This window comes from Nyctereutes procyonoides, unplaced genomic scaffold, assembly GCF_905146905.1.
Source record: "Nyctereutes procyonoides isolate TBG_1078 unplaced genomic scaffold, NYPRO_anot_genome, whole genome shotgun sequence".
NCBI classification, from domain to species: domain Eukaryota; kingdom Metazoa; phylum Chordata; class Mammalia; order Carnivora; family Canidae; genus Nyctereutes; species Nyctereutes procyonoides.
This window is the reverse complement of record NW_026575125.1, coordinates 94,691,049-94,714,872: the sequence shown is the minus strand read 5'-3', so window position 1 is coordinate 94,714,872 and position 23,824 is coordinate 94,691,049. Positions and strand designations below refer to the sequence as shown.

General features: G+C 37.0%; 1 pseudogene; it reads left to right on the top strand.

Annotated features, from left to right (window-relative positions):
- Nucleotides 1-7,193: 7,193 nt before the first annotated feature.
- LOC129518317 (methylsterol monooxygenase 1-like) lies at nt 7,194-8,064 on the top strand (annotated as a pseudogene).
- Nucleotides 8,065-23,824: the final 15,760 nt, after the last annotated feature.

The following is a 23,824-nucleotide window of genomic DNA, read 5'->3' as shown; positions in this document are numbered from 1 at the left end:
AAAGAAACTAAATATATTGAAATAAAGTTATCAAACTTTGAAAATTGTGATCCAGTAAAATATATGTTCATTAAAGCATTAAGTAATATAATTTATTGACAGATTAATTTTTTTTAATTTTTATTTATTTATGATAGTCACACACAGAGAGAGAGAGAGGCAGAGACACAGGCAGAGGGAGAAGCAGGCTCCATGCACCGGGAGCCCGACGTGGGATTCGATCCCGGGTCTCCAGGATCGTGCCCTGGGCCAAAGGCAGGCGCTAAACCGCTGCGTCACCCAGGGATCCCTTATTGACAGCTTTAATAATTATTCTAATTTTGAAGTAACGATGACCATAAATGGTGTTTTGAGATAGCTACAAGAACTATAACGTGACTTCTATTAATGAAAAAGTCATATATACTGCTAATACAACTGTGTGTGTGTGTGTGTGTGTTTAACCTACATCGAAGGAAGTGTTAATCTTCAGTAATAAAGTATTGGAAAAAAAGAAGTAATAATTTTCTGATGAAAATTCCTGGGTAAGATACTTGAAACTACACATGTGATAAAACTGTATATATCTAAACACACATAGATACCATGCACAGACAGGCACATGGGTATAAAACTAGAGAAATCTGAATAGGATCAGTATGTTGTATAACTCTTGATTTCCTGTCTATGATACTGTATCATAGTTTTGCAAGATGTTTGCCATTGGGGGAAATTAGATAAAGGGTGCATAGAACCTCCCTATATTTTACAAATACACGTGTATGTACAATTACCTTAACAAAAGTCTTAGTTAAAATATTCAAACTCCAGGGACACCTGGGTGACTCAGTGGTTGTTTGCCTTTGGCTCAAGTCAGGATCCCCTGGTCCTGGGACTGAGTTCCACATTGGGCTCCCTGCAAGGAGCCTGCTTCTCCCTCTGCCTATGTCTCTGCCTCTGTGTGTGTGTGTGTCTCATGAATAAATAAATAAAAATCTTTTTAAAAAAATTCAAACTCAAAATAAGAGCCCTCACACTATCAAAATCTTATTGTGTTATTTCCCAAAGTGTTCTTGAAGATGTGTTCCAAGGCATACAAAAGGGACTGAGAATTTGAGAAACATTTTTATAAAAGCTCCAACTCAAACTTGTCTAAGAATATTTGCTCCCCAGAAAACTTATCTTTGTGGAATACTTAGTATCTTAAGTGGACTTGCATTCTACAAACTCCAATTTGAAAGTGTTGCCTTGTTCATCACAGGATCATGTCATCCCTTATCACAGCAGCCCATGGAAAGCATTCAAGACAGCATTTGAATTAGAATATTGCAGCAGACTGTTACCATTCTTATTTCATCATTGTTTTTGAGCAACATGGTTTACTTTGGGGTGGTGTCTGTTTGGAAGGATAAGGCAACCAGGTGGAAGGGCTATGTGGGTGTACTGTAACACTTTCACACTCATTATTTTCCTTTGCAATTCAGTGAGCTGTACTGAATTGAAAATAAATCTGTCAACAACCAAAGCGAAAGAAAAAATAAAAATGTTCTGAGCAGAAGAATCAATTTAAGGGAACATAGCAAAAAATTAAAAATATAAAAATATACTCACCATAAGATATGTACAGAATTTTCTTCACAAACTGATGTACATAAACTCACATTTGAAGAAATTGAGGCATGGTCTTTTGCATACTATAGAAGGTACTCCTAGATTGAGTTTTGTTCAGCATATCAGTCCCTTTGAATCCCCCCCCTCCCCAAGATTTCTGACGGACTACTACTTTGGAATGATTCTAAATTACATTCAACTTAATGTAGCACAATGTGGTAAAAAGAGCACTCAGCTTGGAAACATGCAATGAGGATTTTAATCACAATTATGCCACTCACTGTGTGACTTAAAGCCAGTCATTTTGCCTCCCTTGAACTTCTATATGGGCTTTGTTGCCTACACTGACAAGTTAAAGAGAATAAAGTCTAGACTAGCTGATCTCAAAGGAAACTTTTAGCTACATAGAAGAATTCTTGTCCTTGATGAGCTATACAAAACATGTATTATGCTCAAATTCAAAGTCCAATCAGAGACATTTAATAAATATTACTATGCAATAACTATTTTATGTGCTTTATATACATTATTTATTTTTATTATTTTTTATTTATTTGTTACATTACTTAGATCCTCACTAAACAGGTATTACACATAGGAAATATTACTATTATTCCTGTTTTATAGATGAAAAAAACTGAGACATAGAGAGGCCAAGTAACTTGCCCAATGTCATGGAAGAGCAGGAATTTGAACCTAGGTAGTCTGACCTCAGAAACTCTGAGATTAACCAAAGTATTGAAGGGAAGCAGAATTTGCCACCCAAAAATATGCCTCTTTGGCATAAGAATTTTTTCAAGCTGGGTATTTTTTTAATTGAAGTATAGTCACCATACAATGTTATATTAGTTTCAGTTATACAACACAGTGATTTGACAATTCTGTACCTTACTCAGTGCTTACCATGATAAGTATAGTCACTATCTGTCATCATACAACATTATTACAACATTATTGACTATATTCTCTATGCTATACTTCCAAATTGCACAAGCTGGTTATTTTTAAGAAACAGCAGACACAGGAAAAGCTTTGAAAACTGAGTAGAAGTTACCCTTTTGCAAGGGATATTTACAAGGAAAAAAAAATCTCCATTTGTAAGAGTGTGTCCCTCCTGTACCAGGAGGTGAAAGATGACTCTAAATTTCTAGAAATAGTTATCAGTAGAGAACACAGTTACCTAAATCTGCATAACATGTAGACCATTGTTTATTGTGCTTTTCCTGATCGCCTCCTATAACTGCCTCACCCACCTTACAACATCTTCTTTTGTCTGTAAGTAGGAATGGTATTTAAAGTGATGGCTTTGGCCACTTTGAGGTATTTTTCAGTTTTTCTGGGTATCTTCCAGGCATACAGGAGATATATATGCTAGCAAACTTGTTTCTCTCCTGTTAATCTGTGTTTTAGAACGGGGCGGGGGGGGGGGATGTTAGCCAAGATCCTTAAAAAGGTAAAGGGAAAATTATTTTCCTCCTCTAAAGTATGAACTATAAAAACTGAAGAAATAAATACACATGCAGAGAGAAGATGGACCCCCTCCCAAAAAAAAAGAAAATGCTCTAACCATCCAATTTCAGTGATTGCATATTCCATTCTGTATGTCAAGACCTTAAATGGTATTACACATATAGAACAATGTAAAGCACTCAGGAAGCTATTTTGCTGTTTTGAAAGTTGTCTAATAAAAGAAAGACACTACTAAAGAATAAAGCTTTAGTGGTCCCAAATCCTTATTCCCTGGATTTACTTCTGCACTCAAAAAATGGATCAATGTGTTGTTGCAACAGCTTATGGATAAGATGTTTTCCTTTCGGTATATTCTGTTTGACACATATAAAATACAGTGTGTGTACTTGTAGATAAAGAATGCTAGCCTGTATGCACAGAAAAAAATCTTAATAGTTCCCAATTTATTAATGAATAGTTGTATAACAAAAAATGTGGTTAGCCTTTGTCCTTAGTTCCTGGAAGGTAACTTCTAAATTCTTGGAATTCCCCAAGTGATAAAATGTCTTTGGTATTCATAGTAGGGTCTGATAGTTTATGCTAATGAAGTGACTCATGGAGAGTTCCTGTATAGTTTAAAGCTAACTGAGATGACTTAGGTTAGGACATAGTCATGACAGAAAAACCAACGATGTGATTTAGACATTTAAAGTTTTAAGCTGTATGACCTCTGGAGAGGGAATGGAGGCTGGATGTTGAGTACCATCACCTAGCCAGTGATTCAATTAATCATACATATATAATGAAACTGCAGTAAACAGTCTGGACACTGAAGCTCAGGTGAGCTTCCCTGGCTAACAATACTCTGTGTATACTGTTAAATATAAATGTGCCAGGAAGATGATACATCTTGACTCCACTGGGAGAGGATACCGGAAGCTTCATATTTGGACCCTCCCTGATCTTGCCATCTACATCTCTGCTTTGGCTGATTTTTCTATTATAAAACTATAATTATAAATGGCACTTTCTTGAGTTTTGTGAGTCATTTTAGGGAATTTATTGAACTTGATGGGAGTACTGAGAAATCCTGAATTTATGGCCAGTTGATCAGAACTGTGCTTGTCTGTGGACTCCGAAACAGGTGGCTGATGTCTGAAGTGAGAACAGTCTGAGGAGAATTGTGCCCTTAATCTATTAAATTTGAAGTTTGGCCTAACTCCCAATAGTTAGCATCAGGAGTCATTGAAATAGTCTAGTAAAAACTAACTTAGAGTATAACATCAGAAATATTTAAGAGAAGTTGGCCACTGCAAATTTCTATAATGTATCAGGATTATACAAACAACTTTTCATGTTACATTTTTATTTTATTTTTTTTAATTTTATTTATTTATGATAGGCACACAGTGAGAGAGAGAGAGAGGCAGAGACATAGGCAGGGGGAGAAGCAGGCTCCATGCACCGGGAGCCTGACGTGGGATTTGATCCCGGGTCTCCAGGATCGCGCCCTGGGCCAAAGGCAGGCGCTAAACCGCTGTGCCACCCAGGGATCCCCATTTTTATATTTTTTCAATAACATAAATCATAACAATATTGAACTCTAAAATAATACTTTTATAGTCATTAAACCAAACTCATAATCTATGAAATCATGCATTTCAGTGCACAAAGCTGAATTTCTTGGTGTAAACCCAAGACATTCACTATTTATTTTTCTTTACTAAAATAAAAGCCTTTCAACCTAGATATTTTTGTGAGCACTAAATAAACTGATTTTATCCATCAGCCTTATGTCAGCATTGGGCAGGTAATTTTCAAACAAAACCTTATTTTTCTTTCACTGACTCTAAATCCAAACTTTAATCTTTTATCTCTATCCTTCAAACTCAACTTTAACTGACATCAACATGGTTAGGAAAAAGTCTTATTGTGTAACATGAAGATAATAGTGCTGAATTTTCAGTAACATCACAGTTTTATGCCTATGACCAGTGATATGGAAACTTGTTTTCAAAACAAAAGAAAGCCATTTTGTTTGAGGACTGTAATGGATTTCTTATATCCAGGTTAAAGAAAACACATCTCATTAAGTGAAAGAAGGCTAGGGTGAAATAAGGAATTAATTGAACTCATCCCCAACATTTGGAGAGTGGTCGATTTGTTTTGTATTTCTAAAGGAAGCTGTGACTGTCCAAACTGATTTTCTAAGTAAGTGAAGGATTATTGACCATTGCTGCTTAGTTCAGTTTTTCAATCCTCATGACAAAGAGCAGTTTTAGATCCAGTGCTTCATTTATCTTTTCAATAAGTGCTTATTGATCACTCCTTATGTACCCGGCACTATGTTAGGCACAAAGGAAATAGAGATTTAAAAAAAACTCACTTCCTGCCCTATGGAGCTGTTGTCCAATAGGAGAAACAACCAAGGGAGCAATGTGGTAAAGTCTGTAAAAGTTATACCCAGTGTTTTCTTGGAGCAGAGAAGAAGGAGCACTTACCTCCAGCTGGAATTATCAGAAAAGGTTTCACAGAGGAGGTGGATTGCTTGGGCCGAGATTTCAAGCTATAGTTTGAAAATAAATCAAGGCAAGAAAGAGGAGTTGTAGATATAGAATACAGACATGGAGGCAGGGAGACTACACATCCTGCCAAAACTGAGGGGACACAGGACTCACAGTGCTAAAACCAGGAAAGTCCCAGGCAAACCAGGATGAGTTGGTCATATTTCAAGGAAATTGTATTCCTTTAGTAGGTGAGGACTAGCATTAAAAAAAAAAAAAAAGAAAATATTGCAAGTTTCAGTATTATTTAATGACATTTTTGTTTCAAGAATGTGGGGTGTGTGTGTATGTGTGTGCATGCACATGTGCATAAGTAAAACCAAATCCAGGAATTTTTTTTTTCAGATCTTTTTTTCAAAAATATTTAAACATTTTTAAGCAACTACCTGTTCAGAGAATAAGCAGGGATGTATTTTCCAAAGTGAGCACATCTTGCAAGCAAGGTAGGCTTATGTGTGCAAAGTCCATGTAGCAAAGAGGTCCTGGTCCCAGAAGGGGCCCCACACTTGATTTAATGTTTTGCTGTCACCACCATATAATTCTGAATACTTTTGTATGTGAATGTGTGTTTTATAAATCAGATCCAGTGGCACAGTGGAGTATGGGCATGAGGAGAGGAGTTCTCAACCACATAAGCACTGAACTTGGCTGCCTGAGACCTGCTTGCTAGCTTAGGATAGTCTGGGGCTCTCTAGGGCTCTGAGAAAGTAACTGGGTCCAAAACCAGGCCAGGATAGAGAGCTATAGTGGTGGTAGCAGGAGTAGAAGTAGCAGTGATGGCGACAGTGGCTGTAGTCTGGGGAAAAGAAGGGGTTTCTCAAGGGGACAACACTGGACCTTCAGTGGGAGGTCAGCTTACCCATTCATCCTGGTATCCTGTCCCTATAGCATCTGCACAAACATTAGGAACTGCAAGAGCTCAGGCAGGAACTTTGTCAGTGAATTATTATAAAGTAAAAGCATATACATGGACATTGCAATAAAACATATCAACTAATGATTATATTTCTTTAAAAAGTTTAGAAATTCTGGATTTGAAAATAGCTGCAACATTGTAAAGCAAATATCTGCAGGCTTAGTAAGTTTTAAATTTAAAGAACATTATTTTCATTTGAAGCACTACATGAATCAATTATTAAAGGGAAAATTTTTTAAATTATTTTCCTCATAATTGAAGATAAGGAAATGGAATGCATAAACAGGCATTTTGAATTAGATACAAATCATGAGGTAAAGTTAAGATGGCAGAGTAGGAGGAGGACCTTATGCTTGCCTTATCCCTCAAACACAGCTAGATAATTATCAAGTAATTCTGAGCACCCAGGAAATCAATCTGAAAATTGAGAGAAAAAAACTGCAGTAGAGGGAGATAAGAGGCCACACCATTGAGGGTAGGAGGTTCAGTGATGAGATTTGGGGGAGAAAAGAATCATGGGTGATGCAGAGGGGAGGGATCCCTGATCATGGAGGGAGGAGACAGAGAAAAAAAAAGAGAGAGAACAGCACACAGAGGACTGCATAAGAAAGACAAGTCTCCAGATTCCCACGTGCTTGTCCAGAATACTAAGGCTTTCTGCAGAGATTTGAAAAATGGCAACAAACAAAAGTATCAGCATCTTTAATTCATACTCCATTGCTGTGGAGTATGTAGATTCACTTTTACCTGAGAATCCTTTATAAGAACCATTTAAAAATACTTGGAACTATGTGTTGAATAATTATACAAAGTTCCAGATTGCAACATGGGGATCCTTAATAGTTCATGAGGTCCTTTATTTCTTGTTCTGTTTACTTGGATTTTTGTTTCAATTTATACCTTTCATGAAAAAGTACAAAAATCAAAAGGATAAGCCAGAAACATGGGAAAACCAGTGGGAACGTTTGAAAGTACTTCTCTCTAATCACTTTTGTATCCAGCTTCCTTTGATCTGTGGAACTTACTATTTTACAGAGTATTTTAATATACCTTATGACTGAGAAAGAATGCCAAGATGGTGTATGCTTTTGGCAAGATGTTTTGGCTGTGTGGTGATTGAGGATACCTGGCACTATTTCCTGCACAGGCTCTTACATCACAAAAGAATATATAAATATATTAATAAAGTTCATCTTGAATTTCAGACTCCATTTGGAATGGAAGCTGAATATGCACATTCTTTGGAAACTCTGGTTCTTGGAACTGGATTTTTCATTGGAATCATGCTTTCATGTGATCGTGTCGTTCTCCTTTGGGCATGAATGACTAGAAACTATTGATGTCCATAGTGGCTATGACGTTCCTTTGAACCATTTAAATCTGATCCCTTTCTATGCTGGTTTCCAGCATCATGATTTCCACCACATTAACTTCATTGGAACCTAGGCTTCAACATTTATATGGTGGGATAGAATTTTCAGAACAGACTCTCAACTTACTGCCTATAATGAAAAGATGAAGAAGACTGAGAAAAAGATTCAATAAATATCTCATTTAAACCATCCTGAATATACACACCTTTCTTGAATTGAAGCGAATAGTTACCATTGCTTCTGTGAAACAGAAATAAACGTGTCTTGGCTGGTAAGTGATACAAAGAACATGAACAACCTTCAATTACCTTCCTATTGGGAACTTTTTCTACTTTACATAAAAGTTCTATATGTGTAGAAATAAGTAGATACATAATTAAGTATGATTTTCATGAGGAAGTTGTAAAGGCCATTTTTCTAACCTTACAGAAAGGTTTTAAGTAATGGAAGGAGTACTAATCTATGTCTTTCCCCCAGTAACACCATGGGCCTGAAGTTAAAATTGGTCTTTAAAATCTTTTAAATATATAGTGGCCATTTCAGAATCTCTTATCAGGGTGTTGGCCTCATATAGAACTTAAAACATTTTTTTAGAATCTGCCTAAATATCAAAGTATCATGGGTCGAATCGTATCAATTGGCAGTGAGAGTGAGGCTGCCAAATAAGGAATAGCCAGTCCCAAGAACTTCCACTCTTATACTGAGCTGACTGGTTTGGGGTGATTCTCCTTCTTTGAGAAGGCCTTTTGGATTGCAGTGTACTACAGGTATTTATAAATTAAGGTATTTCCAAATTGTTGTAAATGGAATATTTTAGTCTAAAGGTTTTTGGGTTACTTGAATTTTTTTTAAATGAGCTTTATTTCTGCTATTTACCCTTGCACTTTTGTATATCAAGTTTTCATCATACTTAAAACTGTATCTTGAAAAAAAAACTGTATCTTGAAACATTGTGAACTGACTTGCTGTATTTGCACTTTGAACTATTGATATATTTTTTAAATTATTTATTTATTTATTTATGATAGTCACACACACAGAGAGAGAGAGAAGCAGAGACATAGGCAGAGGGAGAAACAGGCTCCATGCACTGGGAGCCTGACATGGGATTCGATCCCGGGTCTCCAGGATCGCGCCCTGGGCCAAAGGCAGGCGCCAAACTGCTGCGCCACCCAGGGATCCCGCACTTTGAACTATTGAAATAAACGTGATTGTTTTGTTTTGTCTGATTATCCAGTTTCTGATTTTGAACATCAGTTGCGATTTTTTATCATATTCTTATAAGTAAAAGTACAGAAATCATTAAATTATTAAGTTTTGTAATAAAAGAAATAATTCTGCTTTGGAAAAAAAAAGAAAGGAAGAAAGACAATTACCCAAAACCATTGACTGGGAAAACAAGAGGGGTTGATTACCACAAGTTTATACAAGCAGTCAAGCTGAAAGTCTGAAGTTAGAAGTCCATGCCATTACCAGGACCCAACCTGGTGGATGTAGTGGTGCTCCCGTGGAGAAGGGCAGAGGCCCATAGTGGACAGTGTGCTCTGAGGTGTCCCTGATTCCTGCTCAGAGAGACAACTCCTCTTTCTTGGGGTACATTTTGGAAAGGCAGCATTACCTCTCAGGGGACAAAAAGAGCCCAACAGTCACCATTCAGCTGCCCTGTTCATTAGCAGATAAGCAGAGACCCCTGTTGAGAGCAGCTAAACTGGATGATGGCTTTTTGCTATGCTTCAACATCAAATCCAAGCTCCTGCACAGTTGTGGAACTGCTTTTCTGGGACAAACCGGTACTGGCCACAGTGTGGCAAGGCTCCCCCAGAGGATCAGCACAAGTCTGAGCCACACTGAGTCCCTAAAATTTGGAGTTTTGAAAACCAGTCTCACACCTGAGATAAAACACGGGAGCCCTGCGCCACCACGGGACAGTCAGTCACTGTGGACACAGACAGGGTGAAGGCAGGGATCTGATGGAAGTCTGGGACAAACAAGATGAGGTTGTTTGAGCTTCTGTGAGGGCTTCCTGAACAGTAACAGGTGTGAACTCCCCTTACCAGGGAAGAGAGCAGGCTAACATCATTTTTCACTGCTTCTATCAGCATGGCCAGACTTCAGCGAGTAGCACAGTGCACACAGTGAAGGCTTGAGCTGCTTACAAGTCCCACCCACCTGCACTCTGCAGGCACCTTTTTTAATATGACAAGCATGATTGAGGACCAGAGCTGCAGAAGGCCCTTCCCCCAGAAGACCAGCACAAATCCCCCACATGCACCAGGCCTACTGATCATAGACTGCTGCAAAGCTTCAGCTCTAGTAGAAATAGGACCAGGCACAGGATATACTAACACAAAAAAGACAGAAACCTAGACAAAATGCCAAGACAGAGGAATTCATCCCAAAAGAGAGAACAAGAAGAGGTCATATCCAGGGAGCAAATCAAAATAGATATAAGTTATATGTCTGAACCAAAATTTGAAACAAGCATCATAAGGATACTAGCTGGGATTGAGAATAGAAGTAACCAGCATAGCATAGAAGAAATCAGCAAGACACTTACCATAGAGATAAAGAAAACCTAAAAATTAGGCCAAAGTAAAAAATTCTATAACTGAGATGCTAAACTGACTGGATTTAATAAGAACAAGGATGGAAGAAGCAAGAGAATGAATAAGTAATATAGAAGATAAAATTATAGAAAATAATGAAACTGAAGAGTAAAAGAAAAAAATACTGCATCACAAATGTAGATTTAGGGAACCCAGCAACTCCATAAAGCATAGTAAGAATCATATCATAGGAATCCCAGAAGAAGAAGAGAGGGAAAAGAGGGAAGAAGATTTATTCGAGCAAATTATAAGCTGAAAACTTCTCTAATCTGGGGAAATAAACAGACATCCATAATCCAGGAGACACAAAAATTTCATCAAAATCAGCAGAAGCAGGCCAAGACCAAGACATATTGTCATACAATTTGCAAAATACATAGCTAAGGAAAGAATCCTGAAAGCAGCATGGGAAAAGAAATCCCTAAACTACAAGGGAAGATGAATCAAGCTAGCAGCATATCTATCCACAGAAACCTGTCAGGACAGAAGAAAGTGATGACGATATATTCATCATGCTGAATGGGAAAAATATGTAGCCAAGAACACTTTATTCAAGATATCTGTCATTCAGAATAGAAGAAAGATAAAGAGTTTCCCAAACAAACAAAAACTAAAGGAGTTTGTGACCACAAAACCAAACCTGCAAGAAATATTAAAGGGGACTCTTTGAGTGGTAAAGAAAGATCAAAAGCAACAAATACTAGAAAGGAATGGAGAAAATCTCCAGAAACAACAACTTACAGACACTAAATTCATTTCTATCAACAATCACTCTGAATGTAAATGGACTAAGTGCTCCAATCAAAAGACATAGGGTATCAGAATGGATAAAAAAAATAAGACCCATCTCTAGGCTGCCTACAACAGACTCACTTTAGACCTAAAAATACCTCATTTGAAAGTGAGAAGTTGCAGAACCATCTATCATGCTAATGGACATCAAAAGAAAGCCAGAGCAGCCATATTTATATCAGACGAACTAGATTTTAAACCAAAGAGTCTAACAAAAGATGAAGAAGGGCACTATGTGATAATAAAAGAGGGTATCCAAAAAGAAGATCTAGTAATTGTAAATATTTGTGCTTAGGAGCAGCCGAATATATAAATCATTTAATAACAAACATAAAAAACACATTGATAACAATTCAATAATAGTAGAGGATATTTACACCCCACTAACAGCAATGGACATATCATTTAAGCAGAACATCAACAAGGAAATAAGGCTTTGAATGACACACTGGACCAGATGGACTTAACAGATATATTAAGAACATTTTATCCTAAAGCAGCAGAATACACATTCTTTCCGAGTGCACATGGGACATTGTCCAAAATAGCTCATATACTAAGTCACAAGTCAGGCCTCAACAAATACAAAAAGATGATCATGCCATGTTTATTTTCAGACAACAACAATATGAAACTTAAAGTCAACCACAAGAAAAAATTTAGAAAGACCACAAATATATGGAGGTTAAAGAGGTTAAAGAACATCCTATTAAAGAATGAATGGGTTAACCAGGAAATTAAAGAAGAAATTTTAAAAATACATGGAAGCAAATGAAAATGAAAACACAACAGTCCAGAACCTTTGGGATGCAGCAAAGACAGTCATAAGAGGGAATTATATAGCAATAAAGTCCTACTTCAAGTAGCAAGAAAAATCTCAAACACAATTTAACTTTACACCTAAAGAGGTTGAAATATAAAAGTAAATAAAGCCTGAAACCAGCAGAAGAAAGGAAATAATAAAGGTTAGAGCAGAAATAAATGCTATAAAAACAAACAAACAAAAACCCCAGGAGAACAGATCAATGAAACCAAACACTGGATCCTTGAAAGAATTAATAAAATTGGGACGCCTGGGTGGCTCCGTGGTTGAGTGTCTGCTTTCAGCTCAGGGTGTGATTACAGAGTTCCAGTATCAAGTCCCACATTGGGCTCCCTGCGAGGAGCCCACTTGTCCCTCTGCCTATGTCTCTGCCTCTCCATGTCTCTCATGAATAAATAAATAAAATCTTAATAAAAAATTAATAAAATCGATAAACCCCGAGCAGAATTATCAAAAAGAAATGAGAAAGGACCCAAATAAATTAAATCACCAATGAAAGAGGAGAGATTATAACCAACACCACATAAATATAAATTATTATAAGAGAATATTATGAGAAATTATATGCCAACAAATTGGGCAATGTGGAAGAAATGGATAAATTCCTAGAAACATATAAACTATCAAAACTGAAACAGGAAGAAATAGAAAATTTGAACAGACTCATAACTAGCAAATAAATTGAATTGGTAATCAAAATTCTCCCAAAAAACAAAAGTCCAGAGCCAATTGGCTTCCCAGGCAAATTCTACCAAAGATTGAAAGAAGAGTTAATACCTCTTCTTCTTAAACTGTTCCAAAAAATAGAAATAGAAGGAAATTTTCCAAACTCATTCTAGAAGGCCAGCATTACTTTGATTCCAAAACCAAAGACCCCTCACTGAAAAGGAGAATTACAGGCCAATATCCCTGATGAACATGGATGCAAGAATTCTCAACACAATACTAGAAAATCAAATCCAACAGTACATTAAAAGAATGATTTACCATGGTCAAGTGGGATTTATTCCTGGGCTGCAAGGCTGTTTCAATATTCACAAATAAATCTGTGTCATACAGCACCATTAATAAAAGAAAGGATAAGAACCATACAATCCGCTCAAGGGATACAAAAAAAAGCATTTGACAAAGTACATCATCCATTCTTGATAAATATCCTGAACAAAGTAGAGATAAAGGGAACATACCTCAACATCATAAAGGTCTAAAAAAGACCCACAGCTAATCTCATCCTTAAAGGGGAAAAATTGATAAAATAATCTCCTGGATAAAAATGATCCCCCTCCATGGGAAATCTGCCACATCCAGTACAGTACTAAAACCTGGCATGTGATGGACACTTAATTAACTAGCCATATTACTGTACTCCCCACCCTCACCTCCAATTAGTCTTATTTAGAGGTGATATATTAGAGTACTTAAAATATTGGGATCTTGAAGGGCACCTGAGTGGCTTAGTCTGTTAAGAGTCTGCCTCTGGCTCAGATCATGATGCCAGGGTCCTAAGATTAAGCCCTGCATTGGGCTCCTTGGCAGGGAATCTGCTTCCCCTTCTCCCTCTGCCCTCCCCACCTCATGTTCTGTCTCTCTGTCTCTCTCTCTCAAATAAATAAATAAAATCTTTAAAAAATAAAAAGATAGGGATCTTGAGACAAAAAGGACTTGGTCAAGTTTCTGTTCTGCTACGTATGAGCTCTATTAATACAACTAGACAGTTTCATAATTTTTTGTGCTTTACTTTCCTTATCTGCAGCATGGGGATAATAACAGTACTTATCTCATAGGATTTGGTGTAAGGACTAAATGTAGTGTTGCAATGTAAAGCACTTAGCCTACATTTTGCAGTATAATAAATTTTAAAATTTGGGGGATTTTCCTAATCCAAAGTTAAAATAAAGTATAAGAAATACCAGCGGGTGATTAAATAATCAAAACAGTGTGATCTAAATAAAAGGCATGCACAATGCTATAATAGTGTACTGTCATAATTAAATAAATGAGACAGGCTTACAAATAGCACTTTTTATGACTTTGCCACTAAGTATCCTTATTTATTCTGTTTTGACCTTAGTATTGATATCACAACCACATTATTTGCAAGCTCCTAGTTTATGAAACTTGCATGGTTCATATATTATGAAAATTAAAATAAATTACAAAGTAAACTGTTAATTCTATAGTTGAGCTTAAAAAGGAACAACCATTGCAATCTCCTCTTTTCCCCCATTTACCTCCTTCTGAGAATAACACTACCCAAATCTCTTTTGGGGATTAATATTTAAGTCTGAACGTGAATTTAGAAGTATTCAATGGATTAATCTAAATATCTTGTTAATTTGTAGTAATTACCTTAACTTTTTTCCATTCTAATTTTTAAGAGATTTGAGTAACAAAGTAGCATGCATTGATTAAATTTCTAAATTGACAAAGGCTATTAATTTGGGAAGCATACAATTTATTCAAAATATGGTGTTACACATTCTACTTCTTTCAGTGTAGGATGAGCCAGTATGGCAATCAAGATGCATACAGATCAGATACCAGCTTCAGCCCTATAATATTTTTTTGGAGAGAAAGAGTTGCTTTCAGATGATGAATTTCAGGTACTCTTAATAAACATTTTGAATAGTTGCCCAGTTATAGAGCATTTATTTAGTGTCTACAAATATTGTATATATTTTGGCTTACCAAAGACTTCTTTGTTTCATAACATTTCTTTAAGTATAAGTCAGGAGTCTGCAAACTGCAGCCCATAGGCCAAATCCAGCCTGTGATCTATCTTGTGAATAAAGATTTTTTAGAACACATCCACCTAAGCCCAAATGTTTATGTATTAGTTGTTTCTTTGGCTTTACAATGACAGTAGAATTGTGACAGAGATAGGAGGACCCTTTACAGAAAACATTTGCTGGCCTCTGGTTGAAATAATTCAAACCATTACATCATTTCTCTAATAGCATGACTATGCCCCTTTCCACTGGAAACTTCACTCGGGCAAATTTGATTTGGGGACTCCTTTCAACTATGGTAGCATAGTTTCACTTTCTTGTCGCAGTCAAATTCATTTAGAATTAGTATAGACCCATTGGTCACATCTAATAACCATGTATTCGTTCCATGCCCAACTCTTCTGTTTGAGGTTTCATAGACTTCTTTTAAATAATTTTAGGAGTCTCCTTTTAATTCTTACTATTCTAAACCTCTCATATATGACACTTATGATCACCCCACCAAGAAAGAAGTCCTCTCTCATTGCTCAGTTCTGATATATGATAAAATGATATTTCTCATACATATGTGTGCCTTTTTCTAGCTCATCTTCTTCCTCTCCTGTGAATGTTCTCCTTGGTCCTCTTCTAGTTTCATACTATGTGTATTCATTAAAAATTTCATTTATTCTCATTATTTTAATCACATCTATGACTACTAACTCCAAAAAAAGACCACCAACAAAAATCTCTTAGTCAAACAAAGCTGAATATATTGCTTATTGTAATAAGAGGAAGTACTACCTTGACAGGGTCTTAGTAGTATCTTGGAAGGGGAAGGTCAAAGGCATATGCTCATAAAGTTTGAGGGTTTGATTTAAGGTATCTCTTTCAAAGCAGGGATGTGATTAGAATTGAACAAAATTTGTCATATAGATTTTTAAATGTATGGATTGGTGAATACAGCAAGGCAAGAGTTTTAAAGTAAATCTTGTTGAGTAATCGTTGAATAAAGTGATCAGTTTTCCCACTGAGTAATCTCAGAATGGGGATATTTACCCTGATGAGGAACCTCTGTCTTGAGAAGAGCAGCTGCTTGAGCCAGTTTACTGTTTAGATAGATAACTTCTCGGAAATTTCCTGAAACAAACAATAAAGTTATTTGCAACTTTATCTTCCCAGCCAAGAATTTCCCAGAATAGTAATGTTAACACTGACACTCTTACTTCTTGATCCTATTAAGCAGTATGCCTACAGGAAATTTGTTTTCACTTTTATTTCAATAACTATCCAACATGATCTACAAAATAATCCATTTACTCTGGTTCCCTACTATACCAGCTCTTATTTCTATAGTTTCTTTTCTTTTTCATCTATTTCACCCATCCCCCCACCTCCTCCCCTCTGGCAACCACCAGTTTATTCTCTCATAGTTACTTTATTCTGTTTGTATTTGAGTCTGTTTTGGAGGGACAGAGTTGTTCATTTGTTTTGTTTTTTAGATTTCACATATAAGTGAAATCATATGGTATTTGTCATGTTCTGTCTGACTTATTTTACTTAGCATGATACCTTCTGAGTCTATCCGCGTTGTCACAAATGGCAAGATCTCATTCCTTTCTTGTAACTGATTTCTGTAAAACCTAAACTCTTTAATCCATTCATCTATCAATGAACACTTGCATTGCTTCCATATTTTGGCTATTGCAAATAATACTGCAGTAAACGTAGGGGTACATATATCTTTTTGAAATCAGTGTTATCATTTTCTTTGAGTAAATACTGAGTAGTGGAATTACTAGATCATATGGTATTTCTGTTTTTCATTTTTTGAAAAAAATACGATTTTCCACAGTGGATGTACCAATTAACATTCCCACCAACAGTACACAAGAATTCCTTTTTTCTCCTCATCCTCACCAACACTTGTTATTTCATGTCTTTTTTATTCTAGCCATTCTGACTGGTACAAGGTGGTATCTCATTGTGGTTTTGATTTGCATTTCCCTGATGATGAGAGATGTTGAGCATCTTTTCATATGTCTTTTGGCTATGTGTATGTCTTCTTTGGAAAAATGCCTGTTCATGTCTTCTTCCCATTCTTAATTGGATTGTTTGTTTTTGAGGTATTGAGTTTGATAATTTCTTTATATGCTTTGGAAACTAACTTTTTATTGGATATGTCATTTGCAAATATCTTTTCCCATTCCATAGGTGGTTGCCTCTTAGTTATGTTGATTGTTTCTTTCACTAAGTAGAATCTTTTTATATTTTGATGAAGTCCCAATAGTTTGTTTTTCTTCTTGTTTCCCTTGCCTCAGGAGGCATATCTAGAAAAAAAGTCACTCCAGTCAATGTCAGAGAAGTTACTGTTTGTGTTCTCTTTTAAGATTTTTATGGTTTCAGGTCTCACATTTAGATCCTTAATCGATTTTGTGTTTATTTTGTGTGTAGTACAAGAAAGTGGTCCAGTTTCATTCTTTTGAATGTTGTCCAGTTTTCCCACACCATTTGTTGAGGAGACTGGCTTTTTGCAATTGCATATTCTTGCCTTCTTTGTCAAAGATTAATTGACCATATAATTGTGGGTTTATTTCTGGGCTCTCTATTCTGTTCTATTGACCTGTGTCTGTTTTTATGCCAGTAACATACTGTTTCAATTACTATATCTTTGTACTTTATCTTGAAATCTGAGATTGTGATATCTCCAGTTTTCTTTTTTTTTCTCAAGATTGCTTTAGCAATTCAGGGTCTTTTATGGTTCCATACAAATTTTAGGATTATTTGTTCTAGTCTTGTGAAAAATACTATTGGTATTTTAATAAGGACTGCATTGAATCTGTAGATTTCTTTGGGCAGTATAGACATTTTAATACTATTAATTCTTCTAATCCATAAGCATGTTATATCTTTCCGTTTGTGTTGCCATCCATTTATTTCATCAATGTTTTATAGTTTTCAGGGTACAAATCTTTTACTGCTTAAGTTAAATTTATTCCTAGGTATTTTTTTTTTTTGGTGCAGTTGTAAATGTGATTGTTTTCTTAATTTCTCTTTCTACTACTTCTTTATTAGCATATATAAATGCAGCCAGTTTCTGCATAATTTTGTATCCTGCAGCTTTATTGAATCCATTTATTAGTTCTAATATTTTTTTGGTGGAGTCTTTTGGGTTTTCTAAAAATAGTATCATGTTATCTATGGCATCTGTAAATGCTGACAGTTTTGCTTCTTCCTTACCAATTTCAATACTTTTTATTTATTTTTAATTGGTTTATTTATTACAAATCTGATGGCTACAGCTAAGATTTCCAGTATTACGTTGAATAAAAGTGGTGATAGTTGATATCTTTGTTGTTCTTGATCTTCAAGAAAAATCTTTCAGTTTTTCACCATTGAATATAGTGTTAGCTATAGTTTTATCATATAGGGCCTTTATTATATTGAGATATATTCCCTCTAAATACACTTTGTTGAGAGTTTTAACCATAAATGGATGTTGAAAACAAAAAATCCAGTCAAGAAATGGGCAGAAGACATGAACAGACATTTCTCCAAAGAAGACATACAAATGGCAAACAGACACATGAAAAATGTTCAACATCACTCACTGTCAGGGAAATCCAAACCAAAACCTCAATGAGGTACCACCTCAACCAGTAAAAATGGCTAAAATTAACAACTCAGCAAATAACAGTTGTCGGCAAGGATGCAGAGAAAGGGGAACCCAGTTACACTTTTGTTGGGAATGCAAACTGGTGCAGCCACTCTGGAAAACAGTATTGAGGTTCCTCAAAAAGTTAAAAATAGAGCTACCCAACGACCAGCAATTGCACTATTAGGTATTTATCCAAAGGGTACAGACATAGTGATTTGAAGGAGCACATGCACTGCATTGTTTGTAGCAGCAATGTCCACAATAGCCCAAATACAGAAAGAGGCCAGATGTCCATTGAAAGATGAATGGAAAAAAAGAAGAGGTGATAGAGAGGCGGGGCAAGATGGCAGAGAAGTAGGGGTCCTCAACTCACCTGATGCCACCAACTCCCCTAGATAACTTTCAAACCATCCTGAAAACCTATGAATTCAACCTGAGATATAAAGAGAGAACAGCCAGAAAGCTGCAGAGAGAAGGGTTTTCGCTTCTAACAAGGTAGGAAGGCAGAAAACATAAAATAAAATAAAATAAAAAATCAAGTGAGGAGGGGCCCCTGCGAGGAACTGGGCTAAAGCCCCGGCAAAAGCCTCTAGGACAGGAAAGCCCAGCCCCGGAGAGGCAGGAAGTTTAAAAATTCCACACTGGATTCTTCCCAGATGGAAAGGTCCTTAGCAAGGAAACTGAACAGAATCACAGGAGGGGCAGTGAAGCCTCCAGTTTCCCAGAGTCACTAATAGAGGAAGTGCACTCAGGAGAAAGCATACCCCAAACTATGAGCCAATCTCAGTAAAGGGCTGGAGCATGCACCTGGTGGAGCATGCAGGACAAGCCAGTGGGTCAGGCAGGCAGCTCTGGAAGGAGGGGTATGCACCCTGATGCCTTTGGGAGCCTGGGAGCATGATTCCAGCAGCAGAGGCCCCAGATCCCAGGGCTCTGCACAGCCCAGGATCCTGCACTCCCCCTGGGACAGGAGGACAGTAAGGACTCTCCTGCTGCCGAGTGCCCCCAAACCGTGCAGGTCAGTGAACCCGTGCCACCCCGGGAGCATCTAGGCCAGTGAAGACTGAGATACTGTGGTAATTACTGCGGGGAGCTGACTCTAGAGCTGGAGAGCTGGCCACCATCAGTGTTGTTGTTCCTCCTTGTGTAACCTTGTGCCTGGGAGAGGCAGGGGCTGCCAGGGAACAGAGGCCTCATGGGGTAAACGGCTCCCCCAGTTGGGGGTGGGGCATCTCCCCCAGGTCACACACCTGAGAATCAGCACAGCAGGCCCCTCACCCAGAAAACCATCTGGAAGGACAAGGAAAAGAGCAAGTTCTTGACCAAGCAGGACTGGAAAGCTCCAGGGGAAGTCGAGGGATTTATAGTATATAAAACTAGAAGATAACCCTCCTATTATTTTTTCTTCCTTTTTCCAGTACAACTCGTTTTTATATCAGACTATAAATTTCCAATTCCTTTCTCTTTTCCCACCTTAAGTACAATATTTTACCACCTCTTCATTTTTAAGTTTCTTCCTTTTTGACTTTCATATTTCTACAATTATAGGTCTCAAATATATTTTCCACTTCTAGATTCTCTTCAACATACTCAACTTAATTTTGGGAGATATACAAGATATGTTTTTTTTGTTTTGTGTTTTTTGTTTTCTCCGCTTTATATTGTTCCACAATGGCCAGCATCCACCCAGAACCAGTTAATACCTTCTAAAACATGAACAGCATCCACCCAGAACCAAGTGGTATACGGTGCTGGTTCATTCTGTGAGATTGCTAATTTCTATTCTGCCCCCTATTTTATCTCACTTATATTTTGCTGGTCAGTGTTGGGGCCCTCTACAACTATTTCTGGTTTATATAAATTTGGGGCTGAGCATCTTCTAACATACAGAACTTAATATACTCAGAACAAAGAGGATCACCCTCTAGGACCCCTCAGGTACTACATGCTCCCTCCACTACAACTTCGTCACCACCACAATCTCCCAGTCCTCCCTTTTTATTCTTTTTTTCCTCTTTTCTTTTGCTTTTTTCTATTATTTTTCTCTCTTTTTTTCTTCTTCTTTGGAATTCTTGGCCTTTTATTTTTTTACTACTTTGTTTTAAAATTTGTTTTTCACTTTGCTGGTCCTTTTATTTTATTTCATTCTGATCTTTGTTTTCAATTTCTGGTCTCTGACCTCATCAGAATCATCTGGGGTGAAATTTACTTAGGTCGTGCTTAATATTCTTGATGCTGCCCCCTCACACAGCCACTCTGCACTGAGAAAAATGACTACAAGGAAGAACTCACCGCAAAAGAAAGAATCAGAAACAGTACTCTCTGCACAGAGTTACAGAATTTGGATTACAATTTGATGTCAGAAAGCCAATTCAGAAGCACAATTATAAAGCTACTGGTGGCTCTGGAAAAAACCTTAAAGGATTCAAGAGACTTCATGACTGTAGAATTTAGATCTAATCAGGCTGAACTTAAAAATCAATTGAATGAGATGCAATCCAAACTGGAGGTCCAAATGAAAAGGGTTAATGAGGTAGAAGAAAGAGAGAGTGACATAGAAGACAAGTTGATGGCAAAGAAGGAAGCTGAGGAAAACAGAGAAAAACAAAAGACCATGACAAAAGGTTAAGGGAAATAAATGACAGCCTCAGAAACAAAAATCTATATACAAATGGGGTTCCACACTGTGCTGAGAGGGACAGAGGGCCAGAAGGCATATTTGAAGAAATCATAGCTGAGAACTTCCCTAAGGGAAACAGGCATTCAGATCCAGAAGATAGGTCTCCCCCAAAATCAATAAAAATTGTTCAACACCTCAATATTTAAAAGTGAAACTTGCAAATTCCAAAGATAAAGAGAAAATCCTTAAGGCATCAAGAGACAAGAGATCCCTAACTTATTTGGGGAGAAATATAAGATTAACAGCAGACCTCTTCACAGAGACCTGGCAGGCCAGAAAGGGCTGACAGGATATATTCAGGGTCCTAAATAAGAAGACTATTCAGCCAAGAATACTCTATCCAGCAAGGATCTCATTCATAATAGAAGGAGAGATAAAGAGCTTCAAAGATACATAGAAACTGAAAGAATATGTGACCACCAAACCAGCTCTGCAAGACATATAAGGGGGACCCTGTAAAAGAAAGAGGAAGCTCAAGGAAATAATCCACAAAAACAGGGACTGAATAGGTAAAACTATGACACTGAATTCATATCTTTCAATAGTTACTCTGAACGTGAAGGGACTAAATGATCCCATCAAAAGACACAGGGTTGTAGACTGGATGAAAAAGCAAGACCCATCTATTTGCTGTCTACAGGAGACTCATTTGAGATCTAAGGACAACTCCAGCCTAAAAATGAAAGGTTGGAGAACCATTTACCATTCAAATGATCCTCAAAAGAAAGCTGGAATAGCAATCCTCATCTCAGATAAATTAAAGTTTATCCCAAAGATGTGGTAAGAGATGAAGTGGGACACTACATCATACTTAAAGGGTCTATTCAACAAGAAGACCTAACAATCATGAATATTTATGCCCCTAATATGAGAGCTGCCAAGTATATCAATCAATTAATAACCAAAGCGAAGACATACTTAGATAATAATACACTAATAGTAGGAGACTTCAACAGGGCACTTTCTGCAAATGACAGATTTTCTAAGCACAACATCACCAAGGAAACAAGAACTTTAAATAATACACTGGACTAGATGGATTTCACTGATATACATAACTTAGCATCGGAACACAACTGAATACACATTCATCTCAAGTGCACATGGAACTTTCTCCAGAATAGGCCACATATTGGGTACCAAATCAGGTCTCAATGGATACCAAAGGATTGGGATTGCCCCCTGCATATTTTCAGACCACAATGCTTTGAAACTAGAACTCAATCACAAAAAGAAATTTGGAAGAAACTCAAACACGTGGAGGTTCAAGAGCATCCTGCTAGAAGATGAATGGGTCAACCAGGAAATTAGAGAAGATTTGAAAAGATTCATGGAAACTAATGAAAATGAAGACACAACCATTCAAAATATTTGGGATACAACAAAAGCAGTCTTAAAGGGGAAATACATTGCAATACAAGCATCCCTGAAAAAAATTAGAAAAAACTCAACTACACAAGTTAATCTCTCACCTAAAGGAACTGGAGAAAGAACAACAATAAAACCTGCACCAAGCAGAAGAACGGAGTTAATAAAGATTCGAGCAGAACTCAGTGAAATAAAGACTAGAAGAATGGTAGAACAGATCAACAAAACGAGGAGTTAGTTTTTCGAAACAATAAATAAAATAGAGAAACCATTAGCCAGCCTTATTAAAAAGAAAAAAGACTCAAATTAGTAAAATCACAAATGAAAAAGGAGAGATCACAAGCAATACCAAGGAAATAGAAATGATTTAAAAACGTATTATGAGCAGCTATACGCCAATTAGACAATCTAGAAGAAAAGGACACATTTCTGGAAAACCACAAACTACCAAAACTGGAACAGGAAGAAATAGAAAACCTGAACAGGCCAATAACCAGGGAGGAAATTGAAGCAGTCATCAGAAACCTCCCAAGACACAAAAGTCCAGGGCCAGATGGCTTCCCAGGGGAATTCTATCAAATGTTTCAAGAAGAAACCATACCTATTCTTCTAAAGCTGTTTTAAAAGATAGAAAGGGATGGGCTACTTCCAAACTCATTTTATGAGGCCAGCATCACCTTAATTCCAAAACCAGCAAAGATCACACCAAAAAGGAGAATTATAGACCAATCTCCCTTATGAACACAGATGCAAAAATTCTCAACAAGATACTAGCCAATAGGATCCAACAATACATTAAGAAGATTATTCACCATGACCAAGTAGGATTTATCCCCGGGACACAAGGCTGGTTCAACACTCGTAAAACAATCAATGTGATTCATCATATCAGCAAGAGAAAAACCAAGAACCATAGGATCCTCTCATTAGATGCAGAGAAAGCATTTGACAAAATACAGCATCCATTCCTGATCAAAACTCTTCAGAGTGTAGGGATAGAGGGAACATTCCTCAGCATCTTAAAATCCATCTACAAAAAGCCCATAGCAAATATCATTGTCCATGAGGAAACACTAGGAGCCTTTCCCCTAAGACCAGGAACACAACAGGGATGTCCACTCTCACCACTACTATTCAACATAGTATTGGAAGTCCTAGCCTCAGCAATCAGACAACAAAAAGAAATAAAAGGCATTCAAATTGGCAAAGAAGTCAAACTCTCCCTCTTCACAAATGACATGATACTCTACATAGAAAACCCAAAAGACTCCACCCCAAGATTGCTAGAGCTCATACA